The sequence below is a fragment of the Tachypleus tridentatus genome, chromosome 7, assembly GCF_004210375.1.
Source record: "Tachypleus tridentatus isolate NWPU-2018 chromosome 7, ASM421037v1, whole genome shotgun sequence".
In the NCBI taxonomy this organism is placed as follows: Eukaryota; Metazoa; Arthropoda; class Merostomata; order Xiphosura; family Limulidae; genus Tachypleus; species Tachypleus tridentatus.
Window position 1 is genome coordinate 136,405,626 of NC_134831.1, and position 26,136 is coordinate 136,431,761.

General features: G+C 33.9%; 1 protein-coding gene across 1 annotated transcript in view; it reads right to left on the bottom strand.

The window, feature by feature from the left end:
• LOC143256676 (synaptotagmin-7-like) overlaps window positions 1–26,136 on the bottom strand; it is a 113,096-nt gene that overhangs the window by 28,056 nt on the left and 58,904 nt on the right. The window lies entirely within an intron of this gene.

A 26,136-nucleotide genomic window follows, 5' to 3' on the forward strand; every position in this document is an offset into this window, starting at 1 on the left:
GGTTTTTCAAATTCCCTGCATTCTTAAGTTATCGTGTTATGTCTATCTATCTATACGTATGTGAAGGCAGATTACTTTCGTAAGCATTTAAAAAGCAAGTCTTGCTTAATCGCCTGATTCATTCGATTTAATTTCTACTACAAAGACGAACTCTGCCAAGGCTTAAGGCTCGGCGTGACACGTTGATTTATTGTCGGAGTTGAGTTGGTGTCAAATTGCACAAAAGTGTGCCAGTAGTGGCTAACCCTTACCTCATTCTGCCACGAGACTACTAGTCAGTTATTACAGAAAATTATTAGTGAAATTGTATTTTTATAAAAACACCATCCTTACGAAATTCTCTTTAACGTATCTTCAATTTGAAGCGCCAGTTATTTAACTAGTTCGAAAAAATGACGAATGGTGTCTTTCTTGAAAATCTGATTTATGTGTTTAAATTAATAATACATCGCAAAATATTGTAATCATTATCAAGTTTTCCATGATGGGGTATCGAAGCTCACGTTCTACAATGATCACAAATGTTATCCTGTACATACAGCTATTCGTAATTTTTCTGTTCTATAATCGCTATACTCAGCAGTTCTGCCTCCTAACGGATGCGACAGCATAACGATCGTCTATCTTTATGACTATTTGCTGGTGTATTGAGCTGTCAGCTTGAATTTTCAAACCACTCCAATAAAAAATCTGACTGGTAGCCACAATCGAAGCTAGAAATAATTTGTAAATAGTGTTCAGCTCTCAAGTAAACACTTTGTTCAGGATAACATTTAACTATACGTGTTAAGTGTTACGGTTTTGTTGTATTATCGGTTCAAGAAAAAATAAAATGAAAGCTTAGTTATGAGAAACAAGGACATAAAACTGAGTGTTAGCTTCACTGCAGTACATTTGTACGGAAATCGTGAATATCAAAAACATGATTGGACCAAATATGAAAAAAAACATTGCAAAGAGTATACATTAGAAGTAAAAATACACTACGTGGTGAAAAACTTAAGAAACTCATTAAAATATACATCATTTAAAAGTTGTTAATAACAAGCAGGGATAATAAAAACTTTTGTATGTTATTCATAAAATGTAATCGCTGTGCTAAAAGGGAACGCAATAATAATCGTAGTTGAGTCTTTACTTCTATTCCAAATAATTACGTTTTCTTTGCAAAAATGTGCAGTTAAAGTGTTTGTGTTTTATTGCTCTATTATAATATAATGTACTGTTTATAGGTTTAAAGAAAGTTAAAACAGCACGCACCAAAACATACAAATAATATTTTATTACTAACGCTCAGTACAGATCTGAATTTAAGTAAACATGACATTAAGGTATTAATTTCTTAGCTCGTATAAGTAGACGTATTTTTGTCGAGTTGAAATAATTTATGAAGTTAGATTGTTAATTTTTAGCACAAAGCTACATAATTATTATCTGCGCTCTGTTCACCGCGCAGAATCAAACTTCGGATTTTGCGTTGTAAGTTCGTATGTTTACCGCTGACCCACAGCTGGACTTGAAGTTAATAAGAATGTTAGTTCTTCTTTTATCAACAACTGATTCAACTTAAAAACGTGAAATCGTTTGAGGACTAACAAACTCCTACAGATACCGTCGAAAGTGTTAATTTGATTTACAAACAATAAATAATTACAGTAATTTTAACACAGTCCAATATTGTGGTGTACTTGAGCAGTTTTTAATTTTACTTTTTTAAACATTAGTATTTTATTTGGTTTTATTATTATTAAGCACAAAGTTACGCAATCTCTTGTTTAATATTGACAAGCACATATAAGACTAAGAATGTAATTATGTTACATTTTGTAACCATTTTTTAAAGGAGAATTCTAAACTATAGTAACAATGAATCACAATTATAAAAACGTGATTATCTACTATTGATTAACTACAGTATATCTTTTGAATAATAAGTCTGTACAGAGAAAGAGAGATCCAGCATAGATTTTCACTCATTTCTTTGAAGCTACGTGTTTCAAGGAAAGCTACGTGTTAAACCTAAAGATTTACCAGCTAATAACTGTCAAGCTACTTCTCTGAGAATACACCTCATCTGTGTTCAAAAGCTCTTCTTAATAGTTTTTTTTATGACCAGCAGTGTGAGGTACAAATAAATGTTTTTTTTATCAAGAGATGGCGGAGCAAGTGAAATTTAAATTGAAAATTTATTATCAAGTTTGGCTTGAATTTCATTTAAGCTACACTAGGCCTATCTGCACTAGCTATCTCTGAATTCGCAGTGAAAGACTAGAATGAAGGCAGATAGTCATTATCACCCATTGCCAACTTTTGGATTACTCTCTTACCAACGAATAGTGAGATTGATCATCACTTATAACGCCCCTTTAGGTGAAAGAGCGAGCGTGTTTGATGGTATAGGGATTCGAAACCGCAATCCTCAGAATGGAGCGCCCTAACCACCTGGCCACGCCAGAACAAACATGAACACCATCTGTCCATTTAAATGAATTGTCTAAAAGTAGTACCAGATATTGGTGAGGGAAGAAGAAAATCATGTGTGGAATTCGAAAGGTTATTGGTTTACTATCGCTGGTGTAAATAATGTTGATAATCACAGTTGAGATTACGAAAGTGATTAAGTTACATTTATGTTAGCAAAATAATGCAAAAAGTTGTTAGCAGAGAATTTTAATTTTGTTTTTGAATTTCGTGCAAAGCTACACGAGAGCTATCTGCGCCAGCCGTTCCTAATTTTGCAGTGAAAGATTAGAAGGAAGGCAGCTAGTCATTACCATCCACCGCCATCTCTTGGGCTACTCTTTTACCAACGAATACTGGGAGTGACCATCAAATTATAACACCCCCACGGCTGAAAGGGCGAGCATGTTTGATGCGACGGGGATTCGAACCCTCAACTCTCGGATTACGAGTCGAATGCCTTAACCCACCTGGCTTTAATTTTGTAAACAAGATATCTTTTTCTTGATTGACTTTAAAATCTTTATTTCAGGGAATTTTTGAAATCTCTTTTATAAATATAAAATACAAAGGGAGAATCAATGGCCCAATATGGACTTTCATTCATCATCTTCGATGTTTGTAGTAAGTCACAGCGCAGCTATCGAATGCTTCCATGTGGACTATATTTGCGTATAAGTATATAAAATATCATTTGAAAACGGAATTTTACGTTGATCAGTAAAATTTTACCGTCTGTAAAATAAACATATGTTTATTTTAACATCTCTTAGCATCTCTAAGACAAGATGTTATATTATCATACTATTAAACACGTTCTTTTTAGTGTAACTCTGCGATCTTTAGTTTTATTTGTATGTTAAAACATGTTTTTAACGAAGTGTTGTATCATCAACAAAGACGTTAGTATGGCATGACTAAATGGTTAGGATGTTTGACTCTCAGCCTGAGGGTCGGGGGTTTGGCTTCCCATCCTTTCAGGTTTTGGGGTGTTATAACGTTATAATCAAGCCCACTATTTGTTGTTAAAAGAGTAGCCTAAGATTTGATAGTGAGAGGGCATGACAAGCTACCTTCTTTTTATTCTTTCATTGTTAAATTAGGGACGGCTGGCGCAGATAAGCCTCGTAAAGTTTTGTGCGAAATTCCAAAGAAATCAAGATGTTAATACTTTGTTTACTTAAAAATGTTTTTTTCCTAACCTTCTATATTAACAGTCTACACCATATTTCTAATGTATTATCTTCATCTTTCAAATACATGATTAAGTGTCTGACTAAAAATTTTTTTAAAGATCCACGAAGATCTCTTGGTTTATTTTCTAATAACAACCACTTAGCACAAACATGAGCAACCATCCAGAGAAGGATTGCAGCTATTTATATTGGATAACGTCAAATTTCACCTTTGAAAACTCAGAAAAGTCTTCTCAGATACAGAATGATCAACGATCCGGAATATTTTTTGTGTGTCATAATGCATCTCAACCTTATCGTGCCCATGAAGCTTGGTACAAACCCTGTCACACTTTATAGATATATTAACCCCAACCGTGAAAATACCCTATCTCCTCATTATATAAAAATGTTTCAAATTGATCCAGAATCCGGAACTTGATTTGATCCAGACCATATTTAGGGAGGATTGTTCCATATTAACTTCTCATCTGTTGTAAAATTTTCATTTACATCGGTTTATTGATTTTTGAGATACGCGTACGCAAACCCAGAAAGACAGACATACACGGACCCATTTGCAATACCCTCGTACTCACTCCAGGAACGAGCCTCTGGGTACGAGAGTAGTAAGATAATGGGAAAATTGTATTTTCATTTCCTGTTCGGTTCATAAAAAAATTGTATTAAAACAAATATATAAATACTCATTACCGGCGTAATTTCACTGATAGAACAAGTGAATATGTGGAACTTGTATAATAGAGTTTAATACATTCCTTTTACAACATAAAAGTTAACTGCTAATAGTGTATCTTTAGTGTTTTTATTTGTATACAACTGTATCATACGAAATTCCATATTTTTACCGCATGAAAAATAGAAAAATATATTTTTTTATAAACATAAATTGAAGTGCCTCTAAATATGGCTTAACACTATTCACATATAATTAGATTCTATTAGAAAACATTGTTCGTTAAACGGATTTACAATACAACGTATGTACAACTTTATTTCTCATTTAGTTGTAAATATTCATTTGCTCCATTATTTCTCGCAAATCTACACAATAGTTATCTACGCATAGCTCTTCTTAATTTTGAACTGATAGGGTAGATATAAGGCAGCTAGTCAACGACATCCGCCATCTTCCCTTTTGCCATTATTGTTTTTTTTTATCCTATTGGTGTTACCATCGTGGTAACTGAAAGCATAACTTCAGCAAACCCACATAACTCTGTTCTTGGTTCTGCTGTTGATACTGTTTTTCATATAATCCTTGGTAATGTCTCTTTATACCATGTTATTGGCTATCTTCTTAACCTCCATTATAATTGTTTTTCATATCATCCTTGGTAATGTCTCTTTATACCATGTTCTTGGCTATCTTCTTAACCTCCAGTATAATTATTTTTCATATAATCCTTGGTAATGTATGTTTATACCATGTTCATGGCCCTCTTCATAACCTCCATTATAATTGTTTTTCATATAATTCTTGGTAATGTATATTTATAATATATTTTAACGTACACTGGGTCATCTCCCTGAAACATCGCCTTGAATAACCCTTTACTCAGCGTGTGATAGTTTTACATGATGTGTATCTTACCTTTCTAGACTTAAAAGAACAAAAATGGCATCTTCTTACAAAGGGCGTGTTTCTTCTTTCTGGGCTTAAGGGAACAAATGACATTTTACAAGATGTGTGCCCCATCTTTCTGTAAAGAAACAAACGACATCTTTTTTTACAAAATAGTCTCATCTTTCTGGACTTAAATGACATGGTCTTACAAATCATGAGTCCATCTTTCTGGATCTAAGGAAACAAATGACATATTCTTACAAAGTATGTCTAATCTTTGTGGACGTAAAGGAAGAAATGAGATCTTCCTACCAAAGCACCTCTCATATCTCTCTGGAATTAATATGGAGAAAGTAGAATCTTTTTGCAAAATTCTTTTGTCATTTTTCTGTAGTTAATTTATAGGAAACTTTGACACTGTGATCCATCTTACTGAGAAACCAACTTGTTGGTTCTGAGCCGTCCCTGTAAGTTATTTTGTATGGTCGTTTATGGTGAGATATTTATAATCTATAAGCTTTCAACTGTGAATTTGCTCTAGAGTCCACACTTCTCGCCAATTACTGAAAAAGATATTAGGGAGTCTTAGCTAAAAGATACTTCATGTTATAGTAACATGAATACAGAAACATACCGTGATTCGGGTAAGAAAACAAATAACATCACTGTATCTACTAGTATTATATAGATGGCTATATGTCAACATGAGTTGGGGTATGAATATAAAAGTCTCTTTCTGTATGTTCGAGTTACTACTTTATATTAGAAATATAAGCCAAGCAATAAGTTAAAGCTTTCTTAGATGTTAACACAGGATGAAAAAAACAACATCATTTTCAAGATATCCTCTTCAGTCTTTGACTCCATGTATCATATATCTGTCTGTCTATCTGATTAAAAGCAATTTAACAAATAATTGTGTGATTTTATCTTTAACTTCACAAGAAGTGTCTCTTCTAATAATTGGTATCATTTTCAAATAAACACAAAAAATCAATATCCATATAAAGATTTTAAATGCCAGCGGATGTGTCTGTGCCAAAATTGAAAATTGACCACTAACTGCTTTAAAACGAGACAGCTCGACTTATTTTCCCTCTAGTTGGTTCACTAGAAATTCATATTTTAAAATTGTAGATTTGATGAATGTTTTATAAATAATTATGTTTGCTTATAATATTCATTCGATACGTATTATTATATTTTTAAAAGTATTTCAATATTTAACGTTTAATTAAATATTTTATATTGTTTTCTTGGTTTAAGTTTTAAATTATTTAATAACTGGAACTTCCCGTTGGGACAGCGCTAAGTCTACAAACTTCCTACACAAAAATACAGCGTTCGATTCCCCGCGATGACACAGTAAATAGCCCAGTGTGTTTTGCACTAAAACAAACAAGTAATAATTTGTTAATAAAACTAAAACAGCCTTTTGGTAGTTTTCTCTCATAAAAGATGTACATGACAGATTATATGTAGTTCTTATTATGATGTATCTACTTGTATTATATAGATGGCTACTGTTTGAATTCGCGTGAATGCAAACTTCTATCTCTCTGTATGTTTTTCTTATATTATATTAAACTACAAATTACATAAGAAACTAAAAGTTTGGAATGCTGAACTAAATAAATAAAACACGAACTCATCAAAGAATATTTTTTTATGAAAGAGTCCTCTTCCCCTTTGAAATACAGTCTTAGGTAATACCTGTTCTATAGTAATACAGAACGAGAGAGACAGTGGCAGTTAAAAATGCTTCTTTAACTGCTCAAGATGAACATCAAAAAAGTCGAAGAAAAATCAACACTGTAATTGAGAATGTTTTACTGCAGTAAAATAACAGTTTTGTTGACATACTACGTGTTTTACTGCATGCTTGCAAATATATACGCCTTCGACACAGAAACTTGGTCATAAAAGACGTTAAACACCTTTATCCCTAGTATTTACATATATTGTTTTGGGTTATTCGTTTGTTATAAAGATTTTTGTCAGGTTGAACTTAGTATGTATAAACAAGCAATTGAGGTTACAACATCTCTTAGTTTAAGATGTCAATTACCAGCATTTATTAGGGTAGCGAAAGAGGTTTTGAAATAATTACATTATTATATCAAGTATATAATACCATGAATTCTCAGCTTGGAATAGATTATGTACAGAGTTTTACGAAGTTCTAACCAATATTTCTGAGAGTATTCTGCAGTAAATGCACTGTCTTGAGTAAACATATTTATTTTGATTATTTTATATATTTTAGGATTAAAATTATTTCACTAGTTCTTCTGTATGCCTAGTCTCTTTATTTGGTCACAACTCAGTTAAAATTGAAGAAACTATCTTGGTTTTGCATAACATTTTCTTCCAACCTCCTTTTAATTATCGGAACCTACCCGTTTGTTCGAAATGAGATCGGTTTAGCTGAGAATATCACAAATACTTAAGTGTGAAAATCGGGTATAAATACGAAAATAAACACTATTCGTACGATAACAGCATGAATGAATAATGATAAGAATCAATCGTTTCTTAGTGCTTCTGAACTGAAAACTTGAGTGTTCACGCTTCGTATCTCACTGTCTCAAAAATGTGCTCCTTTGGAGACAATATGGACAGTAAAAATGACGATCGAACCCCACTATTAACACGACAGCCAATAGACAAATAATTGGCGGAGGATACTGTTGACTGGCTGTTTCCCTCTAGCTTATAAGTTCAAAATTAGGGACGACTAAACACAAATAGTTCTTTTGTAGCTTCGCGCGACAAAGCTAAAATAAGCAAGAACAAACTGATGATAATTATAAAATTTTGTGATGAACCTGAAAAACAAGTAAACACAAGCGCCTGATTGGACGTAACAATCACTATCACATCTAAACGGAGTTGGAAAATGTCATTTACATGTGATGAGTTTTTATATCGTTACTGAGCACAAGCCTGTGAGGCTGTTTGCAATTACTGGCTCGTGGAATAATACATTATGTGCGAATGTGAACTTGCAAACACTCTCTATTTCTACACTCGAGAATTCTTAGAGGACAAGTTGTTCTGTTTGCGTTCCAGATAGATTTTCATTTTTTTACTTATTTATTTTTTTTTTACAAAATTCCAGCCAATATTTTTCTTTCTTCACTGTCTTTCCTAATGTTATCAACAATTTACGTCACAAGAAAAGCTGCATAGCGACAAGTGACGCTGCAGGAACAAACATGGGTTAGGTTCGTTAACTACTACAGCATTTAAACAAAAACCAATCAACGATTGTAAAAGAAAAAAAGAAAAAAAGAAGCAATTTCTCGATTTTTCTCGAAAGGCTGGCATACTTTGTATAGCATAGAAGTATTTGTTGGTGTCATGTAAACTGTGTAAGCAATCTTCAGAGTTTTAACGGATACCTGAGCATTATCTGGTTTTCAAAGATAAAAGTATCAAGTGGCTAGCGATAGAGCGTCGCCTAACGATAAATTTACGTCGAATTATGTTCACTATATATTTAGATAGTTCAGAGGTGTTGACAAGGTAAAGAAAGTGTGTACTGATGCAAACAGACGTCAGAGAAACAAAATATTTATTGATTTAACTTGTTAATAATTCATTGAACAAAGCTTTGCAAAATATATTTTTCAATACAAGATAGTTTATTAGAAGTTAACCACAAAGCTACACAATGTTCTATCTTTGCTTTGCCCACCACAGTATCGAAACTCAGTTTCTAGCGTTATAAGTCCACAGATGTACGGCTGTGCCACTAGGGGAATCCGAATTATTACTGAGATTTATTCTTCTTATTGTACAAGTTTATTTAATGTTAATTTATTGCCTTAAATATTCAGTTGTTGCATAGCCAAACAAATAAGATCTATCCATATAAATTCACTGCATAGCTTATCAGAGCAGGTTTTCTAATTGGAAAGGTTTTATCAGCTTCGAGATATATAAAAAGCAGTACGCACGTATTACCCTGAGGAAAGGTATATCTCATTTATACCACAACCTCGTTTCTGTTACGCTAAACTAAACATCGAAGTGCAAACCCTCAAGTTACAAGGCTGCTTCCTCTCGCAGTTGTTTGAATCTGAAGGGAGGAGCAAGTATTCTCTCCTCACACAGATCAATAATCTGAACCTTATCACAGAACAGCTAAGATTACTGAAAAATGCTTATTTTATTAACAAAAATCGTTGGTTTGTACAATTCCGTCCGTGTTTTACAGACTGGCGGAGTAAATTAAACTTGACTTCTTCGTTTAAAAACCAGTTAAGATAAATGTGACACTCGGTTTACCTTCCCATAACGAACGGTTATATCGAGACTTGCCTATGACTATGATTTTATGGCCATTAAAAAAACATTTTCTAATTTAACTGAACCACAGGTTTTGAAAACATATATTAATATAATGTACAACAGCGCCACACAGAGGACATTTTGAAACTTTGAAAACATTGTGTAATATATTTTTTTTCAGCATACAAGAGAGGGCAAAACCATATTCTGGTTCTTCTAGTAACAAAAGTAGGAGGTACACCGTTCTTTGTTAATCATGGTAGAAGTGACCCTGAGCTGGTTATTATTTCATCGAGATAAAAGAAAAAAGCAGTGTGGATTACTTAGTATTTGTATTATAATTTGAGGTTCGATAGCAACGGTGGGCAAAGCACAGATAGCCCATGATGTAGCTTTATGCATAATTAGAAACAACAACAATAATTATTAGTTGTGTAAAAATATGTATGTATGCATATATATATATAAATATATGTGTATATATATATGTATATGTATATATATATATGTATGTATAGAGACAGCGGGCGTTCGAAGTTTTATGACAGTACTTTTTCCTACGAGTTATTTGAATTCATACTTAGGTATTTGATGGTATTGATACATAAAAAAACAATTTTTTAGCGAACATTCGGAGCCCTCCAGTGAGACAGCAGTCTGTCTGTGGACTTTCACTGATAGAAACCGAGTTTCGATACTCGTGGTGGGAAGAGCACGGATAACTCATTGTGTAGTTTTGTGTTTAAATTCAAAACAAACGAACGTTTGGCAACTTTTCAGTAAATTAATAAGATATTATTACGCTTTCATTGTTAATAACTATTTAAAGTATTGAACTATAATTCTGTGTGTGTTCTAATCACCGTCCGTTATTTACACTTTATTGAAAACTTTAAATAGTTTGTGTCTTATATGCAGGGTTTGTTTGTTTGTTTGTTTTGAATTTCGCGCAAAACTACGCGAGGGCTGTTCGCGCTAGCCGTTCCTAATTTAGCAGTGTAAGACTAGAGGGAAGGCAGTTAGTCATCACAACTCACCGCCAACTCTTGGGCTACTCTTTAACCAACGAATAGTGGGATTGACCGTCACATTATAACGCCCACACGGCTGAAAGGGCGTTCATGTTTGGCGCGATGGGGATGCGAACCCGCGACCCTCAGATTACGAGTCGCACGCCTTAACGCGCTTGGCCATGCCGGGTTGGCTTTATATTGAATATCGTAATATGGTTTCCATTTACCATGGCCGATCGTCTTCCAGATGATTGTAGAACAACGTTTTCAAAAAGCCGCAGAAAAAAATTACTAGTAAGATTCATAGAGGGAAAGATGGGGTTTAAATCCACTTCTAGCTAACTTAAATAAGTAAAATAAAACTATTGTGAAATATTTTAAGTAAAGATCATGGTCGAAGGAACGGCTACAATATTAGTGGATTTGCGGAGTGATTGAGATGAGACGTTAATGTTGTTCATACTATTACTGATATCCAAGTGGTTTGAATGCCTGTTTTCGGAATCACAGTTAGTTCAATAAAAACCTTTCTGATTGTGATGCATGACAAATGTTTGATAAAACACCTGACGAAGGCCGGATAATTCACTCTTCTAAACGTTGTGAAACTAATAATATACATAATAAATATAAGAATAATAGTCCGAATGGTTATACCATTAGTAATATTAGAGGAATTTCTTTATTCGTTGCTAAGCAAAAATCTACACAATAAGATATCTTTAATTAAGACTGTACTTTCATTTGCTGCTTTCCCTCCACTTTACCAACTCAAGTTTATGGACGAATATAGCTCAAAGGGAAAATTATAAAGCAAAATAAATAGCTAATAATATCATATAATAATGGATTGCAATATATATACATATATATTTGGTTAACAACAAATTCTTAACCAGAAAGATGGCCATGGTCAGACTTCTGGTTAAAGTAACTCGTCACAAGTTTCTCCACGAAAAGATATTCGTTTGGCAAAACGCTTGGAAAACAGGAGCCTTCAAATTTTTCCATGGAACAAGAAACAATTATTCATAGAGTGTTTAGGATTGCAAAGGATTCGAAAATAACATTTTCCAATTCAATCCGGTGCAACGCCTTAATACGCAAAATGAGAGAAATTACTTTCAAGGATACTTTTTGCCATAAAACACCATTACGATGAAGCTACATAAACCTCAAGATAATTTGAAGTTTACGAACATTCACAAACGAAACGTTCACAAACTTTAAGGAAAATCTTAAAATAACCAATGTTTTCATAAGACAAATGGTCAGCGCAGATACCCGGAGCTTTTGTGCTTTCGATCAGCTTAAACGTGATCTTGGAAGTTTATGTTCGCTTACACTGATCTCACCATTCTTTGCAGAAGTCTTTTACAGTGGAAACTGTTGTTTGAACATTAGTACGTACATTAACCACCAGAGTGAGGATACTTTCAAGAATAGCTCGAGACTTTGAGCATTTCTTTTTATAAAAAGCATTTGGATAAATAAATAAATAAATTAAAACGATCTATTTAATTAGTTTGAAATAATAGGGCATCAAAACAATAAATAACAAGTTACTTAGCCAAAGCATTCAACGACATAATTGCTACATTAAACAGAAAACTATAGTTTTGTTATTTTTTAATATAAAATAAAAATATATTAGATTAATAATAAATCTGATAATTATAGGTCCCCAACTTTTTGCAGTTGCTACTCAAACATTTCTTTTTCACAATATTGATTTTTCCATTTAATTTTCATACAAATTTAATGTTCTATAAGGATAATATTCTAAAAAAAATCAAAATGGACTTTTTTTTATAATTCATATATTATTAAATAATGAAGCTGGCGAAAACAGCGCCTTTAACGTCATCGCACATGAAAAAATAGACATAAATATAAACATTTGTGACATTTCTTACCCTAAATTAATGTGAACACACACATTTAAATTTTATTCTTAAATTGAATAACTTTAAACATTAAACAATAAATTAAAGATATAAAATTTCTACTAAACAAGATATTGCAACAATGAAGAGGAAGGTAGTGAGACTATATATCTTGACAAACATTCTGTATATTTCCTACTCTACTTAGAAGTTGGCTTCCATGTTTGTACATACTTGTAGACTTCGAGTACAACGTTCACTGGAGTGCACGAGAAGACGTGATAACCATGTGTTTGAATGGAATTGCAGCTATTCCAGTACTTTTGTACTTCTCTTTTTTTTTCTCAGTTGTGTTTTCGAGTTGTATCTGGGTGTTGTGAACATTCGTTAACATCATACCTTTGTTTATCACCTCGTTACACGCAGGTGTTGTGAACATTCGTTAACATCATACCTTTGTTTATCACCTCGTTACACGCAGGTGTTGTGAACATTTGTTAACATCATACCTTTGTTTATCACCTTGTTACACGCAGATGTTGTGAACATTCGTTAACATCGTACCTTTGTTTATCACCTTGTTACACGCAGGTGTTGTGAACATTCGTTAACATCATACCTTTGTTTATCACCTTGTTACACGCAGGTGTTGTGAACATTTGTTAACATCATACCTTTGTTTATCACCTTGTTACACGCACCAGAAGATATGTCCAACTAAACTGCAATGGCGTTTCACTTCAGAGAATTCTCTTTTCTAGCCATATCATTCACTTTTTTCCTCACGGGTTTCATGTGTGACTTGTGTAAGTCACTATCTCCAGTGTGCAATGTAAGTCACTGTCTCTAGTGTGCGAATTTTCTCGCTTCCTTGAGAACGGAGGCCCGACATGGCCAGGCGTTTGAGGCGCTCGACGCGTAATACGAGGGTCGCAGGTTTGAATCCCGTCACACCAAACATGCTCGTCCTTATAGATTTGCGGGCGTTATAATGTTACGGTCAATCCCACTTTCGTTGGTAAAAGGGTTAGAGGTGGGTGGTGATAACTAGCTGCCTTCTCTCTAATCTTACACTGCTAATTTAGGGACAACTAGCGCAGGCAGCTCTCATGTAGCTTGGCGCGAAATTCAGAAACAAACAAACAAGAAACAAATCACAAGAACGTTGAATACTCTATTAATGCTTTGAAATAATGTACCAATTGTATATATGCAAAAACGGCTCGTTTGGGTTGAGAAAATATTTTACGTAGAAGAGCGAACAACGTTTCGACCTTCTTCGGTCAACGTCAGGTTCACAAAAAAAGAAAGAGGTAACTGACCGGAAGCTGACCACATGTTTGGAAGGAGTTGTGTAACAGAGTGTCGGAATGTAGAGGGCGGTGTTAGATGTTTGAATATATAATTTTATTTTATTATATTAATATAGGTATAAAGGCGTACCTTTATATTGGTTTATTTTGAGTTTAAGTTGTTGTATAAGTAAGGCTTCTTTAATTTTGCGTTTGTTTATGTTTGTTTCTTTATTTAGTATTTGAGTGTTTTCTATGGTTATGTTGTGTTTATTTGACTTGCAGTGTTCGAAAACGTGTGAAGGTGACTTTTTATGTTCTTTGAATCTGGTTTCCATTTTTCTACTTGTTTCTCCAATATAGAAGTCGTGGCAGTTATCACATTGTATTTTATAAATAATGTTGGTGTGGTGTTTGTCAGTGTAGTTTTTACACAGTAGAAACCTCAGTTTTGTGCCTGGTTTTTGAATAAATTTGGAATTAACTGGAATGTCATATTTTGTTAGTAGTTTTTGCCAAATGTTGGTTATTTGTCTGCTGATGTCGGGAATATATGGTATGCAGCAGTATATGGTTCCGTAATTTTTTGATTCGTGAGATATATTTACTTTTGTTGGTTGATTTTGTTTTCTGTCTAGGTGTGTGCGTATAATGTTTTCTACGGTTCGTGGAGAAAACTTATTGATGTTGATGAAGTATTGTTTTATTTTGTATAATTCATCGTTAATTTTATCTGGTGAGCATAGTTTTATGGCTGTGTTTATTTGGTTTCTTAGTATGTTGAGTTTTTGTTTTGTTTCATGTGCTGAGTACCAAGGAATGTATAGTCCAGTATGGGTGATTTTTCGGTGAATTTCTGTTTTGAATTATGTGTCGGTTCTTGTAACTTTGAGGTTAAGAAATAATATTTGATTGCTTTCTTCCTCTTCACATGTGAAGTTAATGTTGGGATGTATAGAGTTAATGTGATGAAAAAATTAAGTATGTGTTCTGTAGATCTGAATCCCGCAACCGTGTCATCTACATATCTGTACCAGTATAGTGGTAGATGTAATGCTGTGTTAATTGCTTGTGTTTCAGGGAGTGGCATGGCCTAGCGCGTTAAGGCGTTAGCTTCGTAATCTGAGGGTCGCGGGTTCGCGCCCGAGTCGCGCCAAAACATGCTCGCCCTCCCAGCCGTGGGGGCCTTATAATGTGACGGTCAATCCCCCCTATTCGTTGGTAAAAGAGTAGCCCAAGAGTTGGCGGTGGGTGGTGATGACTAGCTGCCTTCCCTCTAGTCTTACACTGCTAAATTAGAGACGGCTAGCACAGATAGCCCTCGAGTTGCTTTGTGCGAAATTCTAAAAACAAACAAACAAACAAATGCTTGTGTTTCAACTTGTGTCATAAAAATATTGGCTAGAACTAGTGATACTGGGTTGCCCATGCTTAGGCCATTTGTTTGTATATAATTGTGGTTGTGAACATGAATTTTGTCTTTTTTCGTGGTGAATTCTATGAGGGTTGCTAATTGGTTGCTGGGAATGTCTATAGTTGGGTTAGGGTCTGGGATATAGAATTCTAAGGCTGTCTTGGAGGCTTCAGTGGTTGGAACTTCTGTAAAGAGGGATATAACATCGAAACTGGCCATTAAGGCTTTATGATTAAGTTTATTTAGATTAGACTTGAAATTAAAAGAGTCTTTGATGAATGAGCTGGCTGATGTTACATATTTGAAGAATACCCATGCTATGTATTTACCAAGATTGTAATTAAACGATTCATATGTGGACATTATTGGTCGTAATGGTCAATCTGGTTTAGGAGGCTTGGGGAAGCCGTATATTTGTGGTGTGTGTGAGTCGGTTTTACGTAGGTAGGAATAAAGTGTTAGCAACCCTCATAGAATTCACCACGATAAAGACAAACACAGCCATAAAACTATGCTCACCAGATAAAATTAACGATGAATTATACAAAATAAAACAATACTTCATCAACATCAATAAGTTTTCTCCACGAACCGTAGAAAACATTATACGCACACACCTAGACAGAAAACAAAATCAACCAACAAAAGTAAATATATCTCACGAATCAAAAAATTACGGAACCATATACTGCTGCATACCATATATTCCCGACATCAGCAGACAAATAACCAACATTTGGCAAAAACTACTAACAAAATATGACATTCCAGTTAATTCCAAATTTATTCAAAAACCAGGCACAAAACTGAGGTTTCTACTGTGTAAAAACTACACTGACAAACACCACACCAACATTATTTATAAAATACAATGTGATAACTGCCACGACTTCTATATTGGAGAAACAAGTAGAGAAATGGAAACCAGATTCAAAGAACATAAAAAAGTCACCTTCACACGTTTTCGAACACTGCAAGTCAAATAAACACAACATAACCATAGAAAACACTCAAATACTAAATAAAGAAACAAACATAAACAAACGCAAAATTAAAGAAGCCTTACTTATACAACAACTTAAACTCAAAATAAACCAATATAAAGGAATGCCTTTATACCTATATTAATATAATAAAATAAAATTATATATTCAAACATCTAACACCGCCCTCTACATTCCGACACTCTGTTACACAACTCCTTCCAAACATGTGGTCAGCTTCCGGTCAGTTACCTCTTTCTTTCTTTGTGAACCTGACGATGACCGAAGAAGGTCGAAACGTTGTTCGCTCTTCTATGTAAAATATTTTCTCAACCCAAACGAGCCGTTTTTACATATATATTTCTCTACAAGTGGGTTTTCTCCACATCACTGATGTACCAGTTGGCTCTGGCGGACAGTATAGTTTTCACCAATTAAAATTAATTTCATGAGAAACCAAATGCTTTAAAACGAACACTTTTATTATAAACGTTAGTTCTAGTTAAAAAATATTGAACTCATAACATTCATGATGTATTGTAAAAAAATGCTCTTCTTGGGGTTGGGGTGTTTTAACTCTAAAGTTCCATAAAAAGCGTCTCTCCTTCCCTCAAATTAGCTAAAATATCTATTTCATAACAACTTCAATTTAAAATAAATGCTGAATTTAGTAAGTGCATTTAAGTCACATAATTCATCATTAAAATGCTGCCGGTAGGGTTCGGGAAGAACGTGCGCCGTACATGAGCTGTGGTAATATTTAGAATAATGGCAGAAAAGAACTGCGTAGCAACGTGGAGTAAGAATTTATTGTCAACCATTCACACATTATAAGAGTCTGTGAACTTATATTTTATGTTCATTTGGTTATCTCTAGTTCTCATTATTTGAAATCATAATGTGAAATTCCCTGAAATATCTACTTTGCAGCTATGGAACATTTAAATGGCTTATTTTAATTCAAAGTTGTTTAAAAACAAAGAAATTGAAGTCCCTTTTTAATCGTTAACATTCGTGCCTGTACGCTGATGTGTTTATGCTTGAAGTCACATGAACAATAATTATCTATAATTCACTTTAGACAGAAGCATGCCATAACTGATAATATAGAGATGACCATCTTACATCATTTTGCCTATATCTTTCAACAGTCATGCTCTATAAGGCTTTTATAAGAATTTTTCTTTTAAAAACCTCCAGTCATAAATATTTCCAAGGCAGCATTGCACTGTTGAATAGTTGTGAATTCGCCATGAACCGTATATTTATATAGTATTTGTTTGTTTTTTATTTTCTTATAAAGCTACACCAAGTCAGTTAGTGGATTAAGGCGAGCGACTCGTCGCACCAAACATGCTTGTTCTTTTAGCCGTGAGGGCGTTATAATGTGACGGTCAATCCCACTATTCGTTAGTAAAAGAGTAGCCCAAGAGTTGGCGGTGGGTGGTGATGAGTAGTTGCCTTCCCTCTAGTCTTACACTGCTGAATTAGGGACGGATAGCGCAGATAGCCGTCGAGTGGTTTTGCGCGAAATTCAAAACAAACAAACAATTCTCCAGAATTTACATTAAGTTATTTAGATCTGACTCTATATCTTTTTTTAATTATAAGTACAATATCAGGAGATAGTGACAATATTTTCTGTTTAATGTAATCTCCCCCTTTTGTTCTTCTCTTACATACGTTTTTTATTGATTAGGTCTACCAGCAGTCCCAGAAAGTTTGTACTGTTTGCTTTGCTTTCGAGCAATAAATCGATTTGTAGTGATCTTGCTGATTCCGGTTTCTATCTCTTTGTTATTTCATTTTACTGGATTTCAATTCACGTACTGGATATGTAGATGTCCTTTTTTATTACATATGTCTTTTAATCAATATTTTTGTTTATCGATAGAAAGAATTTAGATCCAGAGGTCTTGCGATACAATTTTTTTAAACTATATAATAAATAATACATCTACTTATTCCGAATTAAATTTTTAATAATTGTGAGAAGCAAGAAAATTGGTTTATTCGTTGCTCTTGAAAAGCAATTATTTAATATAATTATTGGTGCTGGGATTTTTCTTATATGGGTTTATCTCTGAGGTATATGTTCATGTACATATAAATAAAACTGCTCGCGTTTTGACGAGAAATCGATTAAGAATAAGTTATAATGAAATGAATATTCATGCAAGTTTTAGATAATCAGCTGTTAACTGGCTAGGAGTCTGTAGGTATGAGCAAACAGATATAGCCTTTTGACATATATTTAGCTGTTATAGCGTAACTGAAACTATAATGGATTTATCCTGGCCAGAACTTGATTTTACAGTATGCCTTTTGTCTGATCAGTACGGTGTAGAATGGTATGATACTTGCTAATTTATATTGCACTAAGAAACAGGATTTCTGACTTTGCAGAACGCTTGAATACGTTATGGCTGCGTTGAGGGTATTGGTTTGGCTGTTATCTTGCTACTAATTACGATGGCTTATGGAAATTCTTGGTACAAAAGAGGTCTGTCCGCATCCACTCCCTTGGCTTCGCAGTAATATTCGAAGAACTGGTTTTTGTTTTCTGAATAGTGAAACTTTAACGAATCTCGATTAAAAACCATTTTTAGAGATTATATTTTATTGCTATTATTCATTTATAAATCAGATGTGGTTGGAAATATTTATCAAAATAAGTTATCTTATTGGTATTATACATTGGAAAAATGTATAATAAAATGAGCTGAGGATTGTTTATATAATAAAATATAAAGAAATTATGTATCAGAAATCTACAATAAGAGACTGTACACGTTGACCATCGCATAATAAATTTCACGATATGATAATTCTCTACCAAATATCACACCGCTAATACAGCGGCATGTCTCCGGATTTACAACGCTAAAATCAGGGATACGGTGTCTTTGCTATAAGAAAACAAACAAGCAAACAAACTACAAAATAGAATAAAACTCCATTATATCTATATTTTAGAAGTGGTCATGAGCAAAGATATACCAGTCACTTGAACTTTTCTTTTTTCTAATACATTTTGAAAGCAGTTTGTAATGTCACAAACATTTTGGAATGAACTATCAAAAATCACTTAACCACTTTCGGTTGAAATAAAAGCTGTAAGATAAGCTCTCTTCATGATAATCTTTTGTTTTGGATTTTTTGTAATGCTCAGTCAAAGTTAAGTCACTGAATTCAAATCATATTTATAATTTTATAATTTATAATTCTTTACCGATATTTTAATTCTTAATTAACATCTAGCCAACTAAAAACATTTTCATCTTCAACAAAAAGGATTGTTAATTAAATGAGGAAAGAAAGAATAACTGAACTGAAAGTCTTTCTTATTTTAATTAGTACTGCATTATCTGAAAAATAGCTGAGAACTATAGACAATATCTTTTGAACCTATAGCATAGAAATTTGCTCAAGACAATCAATAAAGTCAGTGAAAAAAATCCTGTTTTACCTGCAAACTGTGCCATGCCTAGAAATCAAAGCTCATTAGCTCTTTACTGATTAAACGTGTTTAGTACCACTTTCAAAGGAATCACCCATTACGATGTAATGCTGTTATCGGATACAAGCAAATGGAAGAACATTAATGGTAAGTACAAGTAAAATTAACACTAATGAATACTACTGTATGAATCTTAGTTATATCTCCAAATAACGCAACAAATTATAACTTAGCGGTAACTTACTAAATATTACTGATCATAGCTAGCGATTTTAATTAATGAAATTCCACCGAGTGCACAGATTATGTAGATCCTTAACACAATGAACATTTAATACTCTACTGCACTTGTTATATCCGATCAATAAAACCAAAAGTCACAGCTTCCATTAGTCTCTTACCACACTAAACACAGATTATATGAATAACCAGGCAACAGCTATCAATAAATAATCGATACTCATAGACTATCGCTTCAGATTATTGGAGAAATATTACATAAAACGTACAACAGATATAACTGCTACTGGAGTTTTCATATTCTGTACCTAAATTTTGAAGGTGGCACTAAGTGCAGTTTACAATAAAAGTTATTACAGTTTATTGAGATAAATCACTGATGGTTTGGTTTGTTTGTTTTGAATTTCGCGCAGAACTACACGAGGGCTATCTGCGCTAGCCGTCCCTAAATTAGCAGTACAAGACCAGAGGAAAGGCAGCTAGACATCATCACCCACTGTCAACTCTTGAGCTATTCTTTTGCTAAAGAATAGTGGGATTGACCGTAACTTTATAACGCCCCTACGGCTGAAAGGGCACAGCATGTTTGGTGTGGCGGGGATTCGAAACCGCGACCCTCGGATTACCAAGCGAGTGCCTTAACGACCTGGCCAAATCACTAATGAAACAATAGGTATAACAAAGTCACTCATTCCCTTTATTTTGTATTTTATAAATAAAGACTGAAACCACTTAAAGTTTCTTTTTTAAACTTCTTTTTGTAACTATAGCTGTGGAGTTTGAAATAAATATAAATTACTTTTATTTGAAATGATTATGTAATTTTACTTAGAAGATCGTGCAGTAAACATTTTTTTTCTTTTCTTATGTTATAGGAAGAAATATAAAATGATTGAGCATTTAATTCTTTGTTACATGATAAAAATATTACTAGCACGAGCAAATTCATTGAAAACCGTGAACTGCGTCCTAGACGTATTTAGAAACTGACATATAACAAACGTTAAACATGCAATCTGTACTGACACCCTTCAAAAGTATTCCGGTAATAATTACAATAATATTTAACCATGTAATCTGTACTGATAACCATAATCTGTCTTTTAAGCATATTTAGAAAAAAGTAATCATATATTCCCGTAATGACAACCTTGAAACGGATTCTAATCATAATTAAAACAAAACGCAACCATGCAATCTGTACCAACAAATCAAAACTATATTTTACACCAAAACATCGCCTCAAAAGAAAACTACATGAAGTCCCAGCAAATGTTACTTTAGCTTAGTTGAGATGCAAACTTAGATACGAAACGAAACACTGGGTAGACCAATTAACTTATTTCTAACCAATTTTTATAAAGATTGTTTATCACAGATTGTATGAATAAAAGACAAATAATAATACTCAAACCCAAGCACAATGTTTACGTTGTTTGTTTTTATACTTAAGTACTGAGTGACGCAGCTGACAGTGACCTGTTTTCACGTGTTGCATGTTTCTGATATATTATACAACTATAACGTCTGGAATTGAGATGTAAACAGATCGTAACAAAACTAAATAGAAGAAAGTTATTGATAGTGACGTAAGAGAACAGAAGAACCAACAATTGATGACGTACGAAAGTTAAACAAATATGTGAAGGCAATATGCTGATTGTGTCATCAAAATAATAATTTGCAGGTGGATAAATTTAGGCAATAAATATGGCTTTCAAAATGATCGGTATGGCATATGAAGATAATCTGAATTTTGTTTTGAGTAAAAATGGCTGAAAAACTAAATAACAGGTTTGCCTGATAATGTTTTGTTTGTTTGTTTGTTTGAATTTTGCGCAAAGCTACACGAGGGCTATCTGCGCTAGCCGTTCCTAATTTAGAAGTGTAAGACTAGAGGAAAGTCAGCTAGTCATCACCACCCACCACCAACTCTTGGGCTACTGTATTACCAACGAATAGTGGGATTGGTCGTAACATTATAACGCCCCACGACTGAAAGGGCGAGCATGTTTGGTACGACTGTAATTCGAACCTAAAATACCTGATAATGAGTTTGAACAGTAATAAAATTTGTTTGCATTAGAATTTCGTGTAAACAATGCACAAAAGAGTTTATGTATAGTTATTCAACAGACTTGATCCATTGAATTCACAACCAAGGTAGACAAGTTACTAGGCCACGATCAGTCCCGAACAGGAGAGAGTTAGCAGTAAATTTAATAAAATGACAGTTTAATAGAATACCAAATTTCTTAATAGCTTGGAAGTGAATTTACACAATTAGACGCTGACTTGACGAACGCCCGAAGCTGAGAGTCTACTCAGGCGTTAAATTAACAGAAGAAACAGACAGATAATATATAAATGTTAGGTGAAAGTTACCTAACCTTTTGAAATTCGCAAAAGGACGAAATAAGTTGCTTTACTTTAGTTGTTTAAAGTATTCAGTTTTACTTTTGAAGAGCTTTACAAGAGATATCGATGCTCAGCCATATGTATATTAGTTAGTTATCACCATCAGGTTCCATCAAGGAACATAGGGCCGCAATCGCTTGCGGATTCTTCAACAGGTATTTAAGTGAGTAGCTTGTTAGCCCACTGCACCGAGCCGTCCCTAATTAAGCAGTGTAAGACTAGAGGAAAGGCAGCTAGTCATCACCACCCACCGCCAACTCTCGGGCTACTCTTTTACCAACGAATAGTGGGATTGATCGTCACATTATAACGCCCCCACGGCTGGGAGGGCGAGCATGTTTGGTGTGACGGGGATCCGAACCCGCGACCCTCAGATTACGAGTCGAGTGCCTTAACCATTTGGCTACTTCAGTTTTATACTTTTATCTAAACTGTTTGTACAAAAAAATCCTTTTTTTACTAGTATGTTGACGAGTAACACATAGGTCCCGAGAGAAAAATTAGAGAACATTACGACATATGTTTTATTTAAATTTTACCTTTATCTATTCAACTGTTTATTAGCGAAAAAATAGTTTCAATGTACAGACTAGAGAGGATGGTGACAGAACAAAATTCACTATAGGTTCTCTTGTTTGACCGTTACTCTTAACAACGCACCTATGAACTCATAGTTTGAAGCACGATATTTCGGCAATGAAATGCAAACGACAGACTCAAATCTGTAGTCTGACACGTTAATCAGGTCATTCACCTCAATACCAAAATGATTTTTCCTGAGACCGTTTAACTTAGCTTCTCTTACTCTGACGTCATAACGTTTAAATTTCCAGATATGTGGTCATTATATATGCGTGGTACAACCTACAAGTTAATTAAGGTCAGTTAATTGTTCAATTATTGAGCAAAGTAACACAATTGGTTATCTGTGGTGTGCCCACTGTAAGGATCGAACCTTACAGCATAACCTCTAACTTATCGTTGAGTCATCAGGAAACAAGTTTATTAGGTAAAAATGTATTAAACGTTTTTAACATAATGTAACTAATCCAATGATTAGAAGGTTTGGCAGTATTCGTTAAAAATATATTAAAGTTATTTGTAATTAAAATTACAAAGATTCGTGAGTCTTCTGTTCCTTAATAATAATAAGTGGTTGGTCAAATCTCCGGGTTTTCTTATTCTATTGCATTATAAAAATTATTATAAAGTCTCCATTGCTTTTTCATGTTTTATTTATCTCAGAAATTTTGTAAGCAAAATTTATGGTAAGCAGTACTAGGAGTAATACTGGGCCGGATTAAGGTACTTACAAATATAAGTGTCATTTTTTTTTAATTTCGCGCAAAACTCTACGAGAACTATCTGCGCTAGCCGTCTCTAATTTAGCAGTGTAAGACTAAAGGGAAGGTAGCTAGTTATCACCACCCACCGCCAACTCTTGGGCTACTCTTTTACCAACAAATAATGGGATTGACTGCCACATTATAACACTCCCTGGCTGAAAGTGCAAGCATGTTTGGTGTGACGAGTATTCGAACCCGCGACCCTCAAATTACGAGTCGAATACCTTAACCCACCTGGCCATGTCAGGCCTAAGTGTTCATATTTGAGAGAAAAGCCATCTTCGTTACATAGGAAAGTACTGTTTATAACCTTAGACATTATTAAAAAACTCATAACGAAACCGTTACGGTATTTTAAAACTTTAATTTTTTTCTGAATTATACAAGTGTCAGTATTCGAAAATCATTTGCAATCCGAAATACTAACTAACTCTTCGAGTTTTGCATTTACAGCTACATATTTATTCATTGATATCAAAAAAATGAAATTCATTCTGCTCTCTATCCATTCACTCAACGATACGCTTAAGGGCTTATTATGTTAAAATCTTGGCTTCAGTTCCTCTGTCGGGTAGAACGCTGTTAGTCTATTGTGCTTTATGCTTCAAGTTTTAAACTCCATCTGAGACACACTCAAAAGCCTCTGAAGGTTTCGTGGTGATTAGAGCTCGGGAAGTTGGAAATCTTTTGTCACGGCTAAATAGACACATAGACATAATACGCATTTTAGTTCAAACAAGAACAATCAGAGAGATTGCATTACCTAACACCGCCTCTTCTTTACGAGATTGTATGTGGTTATATTCGATAACGTCAAATTTCATTTACGAAACCTCAGAAGATCTTTCTCAGATCCAGAATGATCAACGATTTGGATAATTTTTTGCAGTTTGGTTAAGCAGTTTTAACCTTAACGTGTTCATGAAATTTGGTACATATTCGACCACACTTTACAGAGCTATTAACCGAAAACCTCTAAAATTCCCTAACTCCACATTATCAAAAAATGCCTCAAAGTGATCCACAATCATTACCCCGTTTTGGGGGAGAATGTTTCACAGTGATTTCCCATTTTGTGTAAGTGTTTTGTATACATCAGTGTATGAATTTTCGGGATAACGCGCGGAAGCACAGACACATATTAATACACACTAACTCCATTGCCATATCCACCCACTATCCACAGTAATTAAAGTACTGATAAAGTATAAAAATAGGGTTACACAATAGTGAAACAGAAACTTTTGATGCCACGTATTCTTACTGTTCAAAGATTTAATAGAACAGAAAATCTGCGTTCCCACTATTATTCCTAAATCAATTGAAATACAATAAGCTCAATCAATCCTTTAAGTGATTTAAGACGTAATTATCTTGAAATTAGAGACTAGCTTAGTGCCCAGAGAAATCCGTGAGTAATTTGTAGTGAATTAATAATTAACTAAGCCTAACCGGAAGTTCTTTAGGCGGCACAGTCTCATTTCGTTTTCTGTTAGAGGAACATGGTCGATCGTCTGCTTTAGAACCAAGATGGTACATAGATTCTGCCCGGTACAAAAGTTTAAAATGAGCTTGCCATTAAACATATTTGCCTAAAAGTTTCTAAAGATTTACAGGAAAATAATTAAAGAGCGAGAAAAACGGTTTTTTCAAAACGTCGAAGATAATACTCGTTAGGTTTACAGAGAAAATTATTCATTTTCTACACTGCTCTGGAGTTTGTTTAATTATATATTTTACACTTTTAACAGTAAACCGCCTGAAGCGTTAAAATCTACGTATTACATTATTACATCTAATCTTACATTCATGTTGCTAAACAAACAAACATAATAGAAATATTATATGCTACTTCACACTTTTAACATAAACCAATATTAATTAATTAATTACTCCAGTCAAACCACAGAAGATATCAACTTTACTCCAAAGCATAAAAGCTCAACAAATACGCAAAAAACTAACGAATAAATATTTATAATTTTATTTGGTGTGCGTTTTTATTTATAGCAAAGCCACATTGGGCTATTTGCTGTATCTACCGAGAAGAATCGAACCCCTAATTTTAGTATCATAAATCCGAAAACTTACTGCTGTCCCAGATGGAGACAATTCTAATTAGAAAATAAAGAAATGATAACGCACTTTCTATTAGTTATCGAACTTTCTTGTACATTTTAGAAAGTTTATCAGTTTGACTGAAGTTGTTTAATAATTGAACAAAATTTGTGTGTCGATACTTGTCTCTCTCTCTCTCTCTATATATATATATGTAACAAACTTCTATACCAACCACATCCAGTGCATGTCGCCAATTGTGTAGTTTTGTACAACAACCAACAGTACCTAGTGCAGGGGTTCTTAACCAGGGGTGCCCGCACCCCTAGGGGGTGCGAAGATGATTCCCAAGGGGTGCGAGGATGCCCATGAATAATTAAAGCAAATCTATATTCTTACATAAGAGTATGCTTTATATTTCTCCTAAGAAGAAACATTTTTGCTTCAGCAGTGTTCCGAGATAAAGTTAAACCTAAACCTGATTTCCTAATGAAGTGGTAAAGTTGC